This window comes from Chenopodium album, chromosome 17 (genome assembly GCF_948465745.1).
Source record: "Chenopodium album chromosome 17, dcCheAlbu1.1, whole genome shotgun sequence".
Taxonomy (NCBI): domain Eukaryota; kingdom Viridiplantae; phylum Streptophyta; class Magnoliopsida; order Caryophyllales; family Amaranthaceae; genus Chenopodium; species Chenopodium album.
The window spans coordinates 40682637-40695384 of record NC_137850.1 but is presented as its reverse complement, the minus strand read 5'-3'; positions in this window follow the sequence as shown (position 1 = coordinate 40695384).

Sequence of the window (12748 nt, the reverse complement as noted above, 5' to 3'; positions counted from 1 at the left end):
AACCACCCCAAAAACAACCTTAATTACCACCTTGAAAATCAACCCTCGCGAAGAATTCACAAGTATTTTGAGGTGGTCAACGTCGTAAAATTAGGTTAACGGTAGAATTAAAATTCGGCCAAAGTAGTATCTTACAACAATCTTTTTTTGAATACTAGACACATAAATTTACAGAACTTTCTTTTTTGAGAGCCCCACAAGTGGGTACCAAGCGACCTCTTCTTCTCCTTCCCTCGGCCGATGAAGAATTCCAGGAATTTTTTTTAAGTTCGAAAATGAAACAAACAATTGGATTGTTGAAATTAAAAAAAAAAAAACAAGTCAAACATAAATCCAATTCGACTATTTGGATTGAGAGAAAAATCGAGTAAAAGAAACAATGAAAAAGATTCATTAATAAAAAAAACATATGATTAATGAATCATCCGTTCAAACCGGATTCCTTAATTGGACAAATCCTTCAGCGAGTGCCACGAAAAGGTATGTTTTGAAATCTCACATTGAAAATCCTCCTTTTTAATTTCTTTTTATTAAGGAATTTCTAACAACATTTTTTTTATTAGATAGTTTTTCACAAAATTTAGGTTTTATTAGGTACTTTTTGTCAAAAAAAAAACCCATTTAAGGAAGATTTTTCAATGACTACATTAAAATTGTAGCCATTGTAACCACTTTTAATCACAACCATCAAATATTAAACATTAATCTTGTCCATTTGTATTTTGACTTTTACATTAAAATAAAATTAATCAAATTCAAAAACTGTTATGAAATATTTGTGGATATCCATTATCCTCCTTTGTATCATTCCGGAACAATCTAGATCTAGGGTTATCCAACCAAACCCTAATATATTGTATGTATATATACACTTTATCATATGGAATAACATACACAAATTTATTCTCTCCTCAATTCTTCTCTTATTCCCTTTATTTTATAACACGTTATCAGCACCAAAGCTCTAAGTCATCGATTAAAATATCTAAACCACCAATTGAGATTAATTAGATCTCGACTACAATTGATTGGCATCGAGAAACAAGAAATTTAGCAACAAATTCATGTTGAAATCTTGCCATATATATTGACGAGGCGACAAAACCCATGCGAATTTGGGAATAATTTGGTCGAAATTTCGACTGATGATTATCTGTTTGATGATATTGATGATGAATATCTTAAAGGCATTCTTATAGTGTTTCTCACGTGTCAATGGAATTAGTATTGGAGCAATAGAAGCCATATAATTGTCATGAATATTTGAGAGAGTCAACCCAATTACCCAAATTGCTATTTGTGATGTTGATATATTGATTGAAATCATACCTCAGCTCAAAAGGTACGCATATTTCATCCTACTCATATTATTAATTGTTCTGTTATTGTAGGTAAATAAATTACATATAAGAATATGTATATGTATTAGTCAAAAGAGTAATTCAATTAATCATACTTGACACAAATTTTAAAGTAATATACTATTATGTATTATGCGCATACTTGATGATTGCTTGATATAAGGCTCCATTTATGAGGTAAGATATAGTAGAATTGTACAGAGTAGATTTAGTTCTTGTTCCCCCATTAATTGTGTGTGCCAAATGCCAATATAGTTTTCCTTTTCATTCGATTATACGAGATACTTTAACGGATTTGGTAAAATTTGTTACTTTGTGCTTTGTATAATGATTTATGAGCGCAACAAAATCTCGTCTCTAAGATTTCTTTTAAGTTTTAAAAATAATTTGGTATATGCTTGCAACATGATTGATATTTCTATTGGTTAAATCCTTTCTCTTACTATAGGATTTAAGATATGAATTGTAAAAAGTTACGAGTTGTATTAATTTTGTTTTTCGTTTTACGCTTGTATGATGTGATTATTTGATACAAGTATATCAAAAGGTAATTTCCCTTTATTTATGGTATTTTGGTGGTAGTGACACTGATACATATCTATATGCAATTTGATCAGCTAAGTGGTGAGGAGTGATTTTGTCAATTTACCCTATGTGCCATGTCATATTTTAATTTTATTTGCCAAGCTAGTTGGATAAATTATTTCCTTGATTTTGGTTACCTTGAAATTTATCCTATATCTGGATAAGTTTGGTTGCTTCTAATTATTTACTCCGTATTTGGTTTTATGTAAGATATAAACGAATTAGGCCATTATAATTTATCTATTTCATGATTTTGCCTGCTGATTTTGGGTTACCAAACTTGATTAACTATATCTTATAAATTTTGTGTATGTCATCATAAGTTTACTATTAATAAGAAGATTGTCAATCACTCGTTATGTACTTTATTATGAATATATCTATTGACGTTATTTCCTAAGTCCTCATTTATAAATTTTGTTTGTCATGGTATGTTATATCTTATACTCCATATTATAGATGTCATGTGTTGTGTACCGGTATCATAAAATTTATTTAATGTATATGATTGTTTAGTATCTATGAGGAATTATAAACTAGTCAATGTCTGTTATGAATTACTGTAAAACTAGGATATGATTGTTTAGTATCTATGAGGAATTATAATAAATAGCATATAATTTAATTCATCAGTGTATCTTGACTATTATATAAGGTCACGCTCAACTATTATAATGAGTACGTATTGTAAGTTTATGGACTAATCTTTCTTGTAACTCCTTGATGATCACAAAAATAACTTATATTGGTACACTTTACATGATGCATGTCATAATTTAATTGACCACATAAATTGTTGACCTCGAATTATAGTACTGTAGTATTTGTGTAAAGATAATTTGAGGAAAATCCTTTCTTTACTAACTAGATGTTCAGAGATTTGATTGATAATTAATTATAATGATTAATAACCATGACACCGCTATTATATGATATACTTATGATTTACTTTGAAGTGGATAATAAGACAAGGAGTGTATTACTAGTAACTTTATTTCCTTCAGTATAATATGATAACATACATGTACATGATGACTTACAAATGTCTAATAATAGTTTCTAAGATATGTTGTTGGCTATATTATCCTCCATAAGCAAAACTAATGTATGTAAAGTGAAAATAAATACATAAATAAATACTTTGAACAATCTATACTTTATTATATGGTCTTTGAGTGGATATTCTTGATTCCAACTTTGGGTTAAAAGTGGAGATCCTTGATCCCAATTAGACTATTAGCTCATTCCCAGAAGTGAATGAGCAATCTCAAGATTGAAACAATAATAATAATAATATAAGCATGTTTGCATGATGTTATTTTGATATAATCCATTGTAAATTCATGAGAATTACCAAAACGATTACATATATTAGCTTTTTTTAGCAAGAAATAGTGTTATGAGTTCAAGAAATTAATCCACGACATTACTTGTGAGCAACTTATTTAAAAGTATATTTATTATACCTATACTTATAAGAGATTAATATGATTAATATAATTGGGCTAGAGAAAAATAATAACTTTTCTTTGTTTGATACATGCATTGCTAGAAGAATTTATGGCTTGAGAATAAGATGGATTTAAAGATTGTTGGACTAGTTTTATACCCCCATATGCAAGGATTAGGGGCAGATTGTGTTTATTCCACTGTTTTTATGTAATCCTTGCACATAAATAATTAAATATGTTAGTGGTCAGTTTGGTACATACACTAGCCTAAACATCAATAATTTATTTAATAGAGGTGGCCACATGATAATCAAATATTTAGCATGATACCATCCTGAAGATGGATATGAATAAATGTCATTATCTATATAATAGCTATAAATGTACATATTAAGTTGATGTCCTAGGTGGATAAGATCAGTTGCTATTGAACTAGCACACCTGAAGTGTGGTAATGCAAAAGGTTACAACGATAAGAATCCTTGGAACAGGAAAGAAGCACTAATTGACAATGACAAATTTGAGAAAGCTAAGTGACACATTTTATGTATATCCTGAAGAGATCATTTCTAATACATTAAAATGTGATATGATTATATAAAGTACTCCAGAAGAGTATAAAATGTTGTCCAACAAGGTTAACATGTATCAAGATTACAATCAATGCTCTAGTGGAGTATGAGTATTAGTTAATTGTCTTGCCAATTGTAGAAAGAAACACACTGGTGTACTTATATCACATCATATTCATGGCCATGCATAAAGTATCTCTAATAAGGTGATCACCAATATTATAAAACTGATCATAATTTAAATACTAAAGCAAAAGTGATTGGATGTGATAATTAATAATTAGGCCATCCGGGGTTTAATAAATTCCCGTTATGAAAACCTGAAGTTTCATTTGATATGAAAGAAATAATGTGCTGACGCTCTCTCATGTTAAATATATGAAATAAATTGAATGGCAAGACATAACATTGAGATTGAGCTATATTTAGATTGTGATTTTTAATAGTTTGTGTAAAAAGAAAAGTTCAAGAGATAATATATTGGTCAATCTGAATAATTGGTGACCAGAAGCTCACCAAATACACTATTTAAGTCTTTAAAGATCCAGAAGATCACCACCTAGTAGAATTACAAGCAAGTGATTTATGCTTGTATAACGATTCTTTTGATTGGGGCTATTATATGTCAGCACATAAGAAATTGGAAAAAAAAAGTACAACTGCACAATAAATGTCTCCCCATTGACATTGTTTTTCCAGAAGAGAACATATTATGAAAAGTGTAATAATAAATACACCTGCAATGTAAAGTTAATGAAGAAATGATTCTTCATTGAAATTGTTCTCTAAAAGAGATAAAACTTGTTTAATACAAATCTTCTGAGAAATAAATTTTGATTGTGATCCTCTTAATGAAATGAATTTTATTAATGCAAATTTGTCTATTAAGTTGGTGTGGAATTAGACGCCCCTATATATATGAGATATTTTACCAACTTAGGGGGAGAATTGGAGTAAGTTGGCAAAAATTAATTAAACTAATGATCCCTATATAAATAATGGTAATTTGAAATGTTTTCTAGCCAACTTTCGTCCATATGCTATCAAGATATGTTGCACATTTATGATTTGATTTGTATTCAGTTATGACTCATGTTGCATAGCGTTGAAGATACATTTTGGTCATATTATGTGTATACATTGAGATAAAATCTTGCCAATTGTACTTGAATCACTACACCTGAAGTGTAGGTTGTATATGATCGGTTCCAAAATTAAAGATATGTTTAATAGATATAATATTTGGCAAGATAGTGCAGTTAACACTAATGGTGTAATAGTATATAAATACCATAGTGAATGAAATACCCTAAAAGTAGTATAGATATCTGAATTATTATAATAGATGGCCTATGATGTAAGAAAAATTATGATGGTACCAATGAGAAATGTATTCAGATATCATTGTCAAAATAGCATGCAAATTAAAATTGTACCTTGAGGAATAATATGATGATACCGGTATATGATGGAACCGATAAATAATGCATGTGCATGATATAATGGACTAAGTGAATAAGGGATCTGGAATATATGTCCATTTTAATGTCGACATAATGATAATAATAAAAGTTTATCATGGACCAGAAGTCCAAAGAAATATGGATTTTAAAATCCACACTGTATAGTGTCTTGCATTATTTCGAGTCTTATTTATATTCATATGCATGTGTGAGTCTTAGGTTATTGGATTATTCATTACATATGTTCGAAGTTGTAAATGCATTACTCACTGTATAATTTGTTAATTATGTTATCATATTTTTTATATCTCATATTGCATGCTTTAATTTCTATATGATAATTGTGGTGTATGTCAATGTTCATTCAAAGTATAGTAAGACATATTTACAACTCTGATGGAATATTAGAAAGAAATACTTATGTTCCAATGGGCTTATACTTGTGATGAAAATATTGATGACGTCGATTGAATAGCATGTTATGAATCATGTAAGAAGAGTTCCTGAAGAACTTATGTACGACGTATTTAAATATTCAGCCCTGCAAAGTTTATATCTTGAATATTGCAATTCAATTATTATCAAACTCTTGATAAGTCAATGTGACTACTGACATCTCAACCTGAAGATTGAGCATATGAAAGTTAGTGAATTGCTATTTGTATTTGCAAAAGAACTATCATGTCAATTATGAATATTCTAAAGAATATCAACGGGATACTTATGTGTGAAACTATTTTATTATGGTCTAGAAGAACCATGATAAATGTATATAATTACATGTGTTATATTAATTCATATGAAATTGAAGAATGACATTAATGATATCAAGTTTTGTCAAATAATGATCATCAATTTCTATCATTAACGACTTCCAGAAGAAGTCATAATCATATTAGTTTAATTTTTAAATCAACTACTAAACAGATCGAGATTTGAAATAATGATATTAGAGATAAACACATGTATGGTGAATGAAGACACTTCACATGTTCACGAGAAGACTTGAAGAATTGAAGACGCGACTTCAGTTTAAGAGAATTGAAGATCAACTAATGATATTTTACTTACTACATATGAGAAGATATGCAAACATATTGGATACATGGTTGCGGTACTAGAAGATCTCAAGTTATGTATTCATCAGGGGGAGAAAATACGCGCTGCACTCTTTTTCCCTTGACCATGGTTTTGTCCCACATTGGGTTTTCCTGGTAAGGTTTTTAATGAGGCAGCATATCGAGCGTATTACGAAGAATGTTGTACTCTTTTCCTTAATTAGGTTTTTATCCCATAGGGTTTTTCTAATTAAGGTTTTAACGAGGCACAATCTTCGATAATGGACATCCAAGGGGGAGTGTTATGAAATATTTGTGGATATCCATTATCCTCCTTTGTATCATTCCGGAACAATCTAGATCTAGGGTTATCCAACCAAACCCTAATATATTGTATGTATATATACACTTTATCATATGGAATAACATACACAGATTTATTCTCTCCTCAATTCTTCTCTTATTCCCTTTATTTTATAACAAAAACTACTTTATTTTAGAAGAAAAAAAAAACTGGAAAAATCAACTGCTTGTTTGCTGCTGCTATTGATGCAGGTTCCAAGTATCCAACTTTCAACCTTCAACTTAAATCTTCATTAACTAGGTATGGAAATTAAAGTATAACCAAATAATCCATGGAAAACTCACGACTAAACTTGAAAAAAGGAATCTACTTTTATACATTCGATAGTTGTATACTTACATGGATGGGATTGTAAAACCAAAATAATTATTCCAAATTTAATTTAATTATACAAATCATAATTACTCTCCATAACTCTCCCTAATTCTTGTACTCCCTCCATCCCTTAGGCCCTTTTTGGTTGAAGGGATTTGGATGGAAAAAAAAAAGAAATGAAATTGCTTTAATCATATTCCCATATTTGGTTGAATAAATGAAATAAAAATCTAAAGGAAAGGAAGGGAAGTGGGAGGAAAGTCTCTTAACAAAATTTTGGTTTACCTTTCCTCCCAAAGTTGGAGGAATTTGACTGGAAAGAGAAAAATAAAAGTACTACATTATAAATTTCCTTTCTCTTCCCTTCATTTCCTTTCATCAACCAAATATTGGAAGAAAAAATCACCTTCCTTTCCCTTCTTTTTCTTTCTTTTCCCTTCCCATCTTTTCTCTTCTTTTCCTTTACTAATACTGAACCAAACAAAGCCTTAATACAAAGCCTCTTTTGGTTTTAACGCGGGAATTAAGAAAGTTGTAAATTTTGTAAAACTAATGATTAAAAGTATATATGTGTATGTGGGGTTAGAGAGAGATAGAGAGAAAGAATAAGCAGTTGGGAATAATTAAAGAGATAGAGAGGGAAACTGTTGGGAATTGATGTTAAAAAGTACAAAAAAGTAAAGGAAAAAAGATGACAATCATAAAAAGAGGGTAATTATGTCAAAAAAATACAACCTTTAAATAGAAAGAGGCATTGTATTTTGGTTTACCAAAAAAAGGAAATGAGGCTTTGTATTAAGAGACGGAGGGAGTACTCAAAAGACGCTAATCCTCAATTCAGAATCTCTGATCAAAATAATTCGGCTACAAACCTCACAAATTTTGCTTTGGATTGTTTGTACAATGTAGCAAAATTTCCCCCATACTCCCCCAAATTTCTCATGAATATCCCTCTGAAATTCTCCCAAAAGCTAGGATCATATTAATTGGATTCTTTGAAAAAATGTTTATTGCAAGAATTGAACTTGGATCAATTGGAAAATGAATAAGAAATCTTACCATCTTTGCTATTTAATAATGTTGTTTATTTAGGCCCTGTTCACTTCACCTTAAAAAAATAATATTAAGTAAAAATAATTTCAGTTCAGTAAAAATAAGTTCAGTTCAGCAAAAATAATTTCAGTTCAGTAAAAATCAGTAACTTCAAAGAAGAAATATAACATGGGTTCAGTAAAAATAATTTCAGTTCAGCAAAAATAATTTCAGTTCAGTAAAATTAATTTCAATTCAGTAAAAATAATTTAAGGTCAGCAAATATAATTTTAGTTCAGTAAAAATAAGTTCAGTTCAGTAAAATTCAGTTTTCTTAAAGAAGGATTAGGCCTTGTTCACTTCACCTTAAAAAAAATATTATTAAGTAAAAATAATTAAAATTCAGTAAAATTAATTTCAGTTCAGTAAAATTAATTTCAGTTCAGTAAAATTAATTTAAGTTCAGTAAAAATAATTTAAGTTCATCAAATATAATTTTGTTTCAGTAAAAATAATTTAAGTTCAGCAAAAATAAAGTGAAGTGAATGAAGCATTATAATAGAAAATCAGTAAAAATAATTTCAGTTCAGCAAAAATTATTTCAGTTCAGTAAAATTAATTTCAGTTCAGTAAAATTAATTTAAGTTCAGCAAATACAAATTATTTAAAATTAATTTTATTGAATTGAAATTATTTATGATGAACTGAAATTATTTTTACTTATTTTCTATGATATTTCTTCTTTAAGTATACTGATTTTTCTGAACAAGAATTATGTTTATTGAACTGAAATTATTTTTACTGATTATTATTTTTTTTAAGGTGAAGTGAATAGGGCCTAAGTTTTTGAATATTTTTGCTCTTAAATACCCTAAAGTTTCCCAAAATTTTGTGTCATAATACAATTTTTTCATTATTAGAAAATACTTAATTGTATATTTAAAAACTTTATTAATTGTTTTTTTATTTGTTTTACCTTCTGGTAAAATGCCTCTACTTTTAGTACTAATCAAACAATTTTCCACTCCCTAACTACGGGCCTGTTCTGATTTACTAAATTGAGTTGAACTGAACTGAACTGATTGGAACTGAACTGAACTAAACTGAATTGAGCTGAGCTGATCTGAATTGTTTATGAGAGAAGGAAATTAGGAACTGAACTGGACTGAATTGAACCGAATTAAACTGAACTGAAATTAAGCTAAAAAGAACAGGCCCTACTTGTAAGGTTGTAATTGTTAAAAAGAACTATAATAAAATTAATTAATATCGAACACTACATTATGGGACAGAGGAACAATTAATTTGTCTATCGGACAGTCGCGGATCCAGAATTTGGAGGATGAGGGTACGGAATTTAGTTTGATTAAAAAATGCAAAAAAAATGGAGTGTAATCTTTTTTGCCAACTAATTTTTGAATTAGTAATCAATTTTTCTATTGTATTTGTATTTGCGTGTACAATACACCCATCCTCCAACAATAAGTCTTATAAATGATTAACGAAATATGTTTGTAAGTAAAAAGGGATTATCTAATAAACTAGTTATCTAGAACAAGTCAATGTTACCATATCAGAGGAGGGTACAGTTGTACCTCTGTGTACCCCCAGATCCGATAATCAAGCCCGTCCCTGGGGCAGTGCATAAGGTGGCTCAAGGGATGGAGAGGCCCAACATCAATTTTTTTTTTTTTGTTAAATATAAAGTTTAGTTAAAGTGTGCTTAATGGAAACTAGTAAGTACCAAAACTAGGTAGTAATTCAATATGAATGTTCTCCGTGAATCCGTGATTCCGTAAAACTTCCTTCATTAATTAATTTCATCAAAATCATTTATTTTATTTGCATTAAATTCCTTAATATTTATTCTTTAATTTTATTTTATTTTTCTTTCATGTTATGGTGGAGTGCTTTTTTATGCAAAATATAATACTCATATATGGTATACAATAATTTATTATGAGCCTTATGGTTTTATTCGGTAGTCGTTAAAAATTTAAAGCACTATTTCAAAAAATAAAAAATCAACATATATACACAGATTGTAATTTTTTTTCTTTTTTTTACTTTACTAGTTATTCTAGGGCCTTGATTTGTTATTTTGCCCATAGGCCACCAAAATCTTAAAAACGGGCCTGCAGATAATGTTACCAGAGGTTAATCAATAATGCAAGTACAGTTCTTCAAAGTTTCAACAATTGGAAATTAACCACATTTTTAAAGAAGCAAATAAAACAATAGATTGGATCACTAATGTAGGTTATCTTGTTAGCTTAGTGATAACATGAATATTACTCTTTGTACTTTCTCATTTTTATACCCTATTATTTCCTCTGATGTGTTAGAAATTTCCCTCGTAATAAGGGATTCCTAATATTTTCCTTATTTTTTTACCATAAAAAAAATTAATGCAAGACAATGATCAAGAGTATACATCAATAAATTAAATAAACTAACATGGAATTTTTTAGTGTATTTATTTATGGAAATGCTATACATAGCCCTTAGGGCTACATATAAGCATTAAATTCACACTTGAAAATTGTAAAAAGTTAAGAAATTATAACAATATAAACACTAATAACATTGATTTACGCGTATTTTTGCCATGAATTCCTAACTTTATACACTTCCAAGAGTACTCCCTCCGTTTTTTTTTTATTTGCATCACTTGGGATTGCATGGAGTTTAATTAGAGTAATATAATATTATGAGTGAGTGAATAAAATATAATATTAAAAGTAAGATGGAGACAATAAGAAAGAAAGTATGTAAGAGAGAATATATATTTTTATTATTTAAGTGGAGACCATGAAAGAGAGAAAAGTGAAAATAATTTAAGTGGGGTTTAAAATAAGAGAGAGAAATGATAAAATATAGTATAAAGTTATCAAAATTAAAAGTGATACATTTAAAAAAAACCCATAAAAGTAAAATAATACAAATAAAAAAAAAGGAAAATGTTATACATAGCCCTAAGGGCTACATATAAGCATTAACTTTACACTTGAAAATCGTAAAAAGTTAAGAAATCATTAAAATATAAACACTAATTACACTGATTCACGCGTGTTTTTGTCATGAATTCTTAATTTTATACAATTTTTAAGAATATATTTAATGCTTATATATAGCCTTTAGGGCTACATATAGCATTACCTTAAAAAAATAAAGAGAGTATATTTATTACTTATATATAGCCTTTAAAGCTACATATAACATTACTCTTTATTTATTTACACTTGATTAAGGGGTCCCTGCAATTAATAACAAGACATCATACCCACTCCACGAGGGTCCATGCATGATTTCGATTCAATGTTGCTGATCCAGACTTTTTGTCATTAGTACAGTAGTGTATTTACTTCATATTTATTGCACCCAAAAATCAATCAATCTTAGCAATGTAATTAAAAATTAAATTACTCTCATGCAAAAGTAATCAATCAGTAATATTAAATTCGGGTTTTCACCATATGCCTCTGAATTTTTTGTTTATTCACCATATACCCCTGAACTTTTTAAAATTCATTATATATCCCCGAGTTTTTATAAAAATACACTATATACCCTTGATGATTAATAATTGTTAATTTCGTCAATCATCAACGTTATTTATGAATCAAAACCACCCCAAATACATTCCCCTACCCCCGAAACCACCCACATTCTTTTTCCCACCTCCAAACTACCCTAAATTTCCTTTTCTCATCCTCAAAATCAATTATACAGACATAGTTATGGAGATTTAGAGTGGTTTCGAGGGAAAGAGAAAGAAGAGGAGTAGTTTCGGGGATGAGGCGAAGAGATGTAAGGTAGTTTCGATATATATTTAACCAAATTCCACTCATCTTATTTCCATTAAGAGTATATGGTGAATTTTTATAACAATTCAGGAGTATATGGTGAATTTGAAAAATTTCATGGGAATATGGTGAATAAACAAAAAATTAAGAGGTATGGTGAAAAAACTGTATTAAATTACTCTCAGCAAAAGTAACCAATAAATGTAATTAAATTTTATGTAAAAGTGATGAATCAATGTCATTTGGGGGGGGTTGTCATTTGGGGGGGGGGGGGGGGGGGGGGCTGGTGCATCCCGTAGGAGCCAGCCCTGCTGTACAGAGTGCGGTTTAGACCGCACCAAATCACAATTTTACGGTTTGGTGCGGTTTGCGGTTTGGTGCGGTTTCCAAAAATATTGAGACCAAACCGCACCGCAAACCGCACTTTAATGCGGTTTGCGATTTTTATACTATATTTTTATTAAAATTATATAAAAGAACTAAAATATGTAAGCTAATCTTTAACTATTAGTTAATTAAAGATTAATAAAAAGAGTTTAATATTTGAATTATAAACTAATAATTATAAAATAAAATAAAAGTTTTATTTTAAAAAGAATAATTACAATTTTAATAAAATACGGTTAAGCCGCAAACCGCAGACAATGAACAAGTATACATCAATCAATGTCATTTAATCCATGCTCTCTTTCTACCAATATATAGCTCTTGTATTTGGAATTTTGTAATTTCATTTAAGCA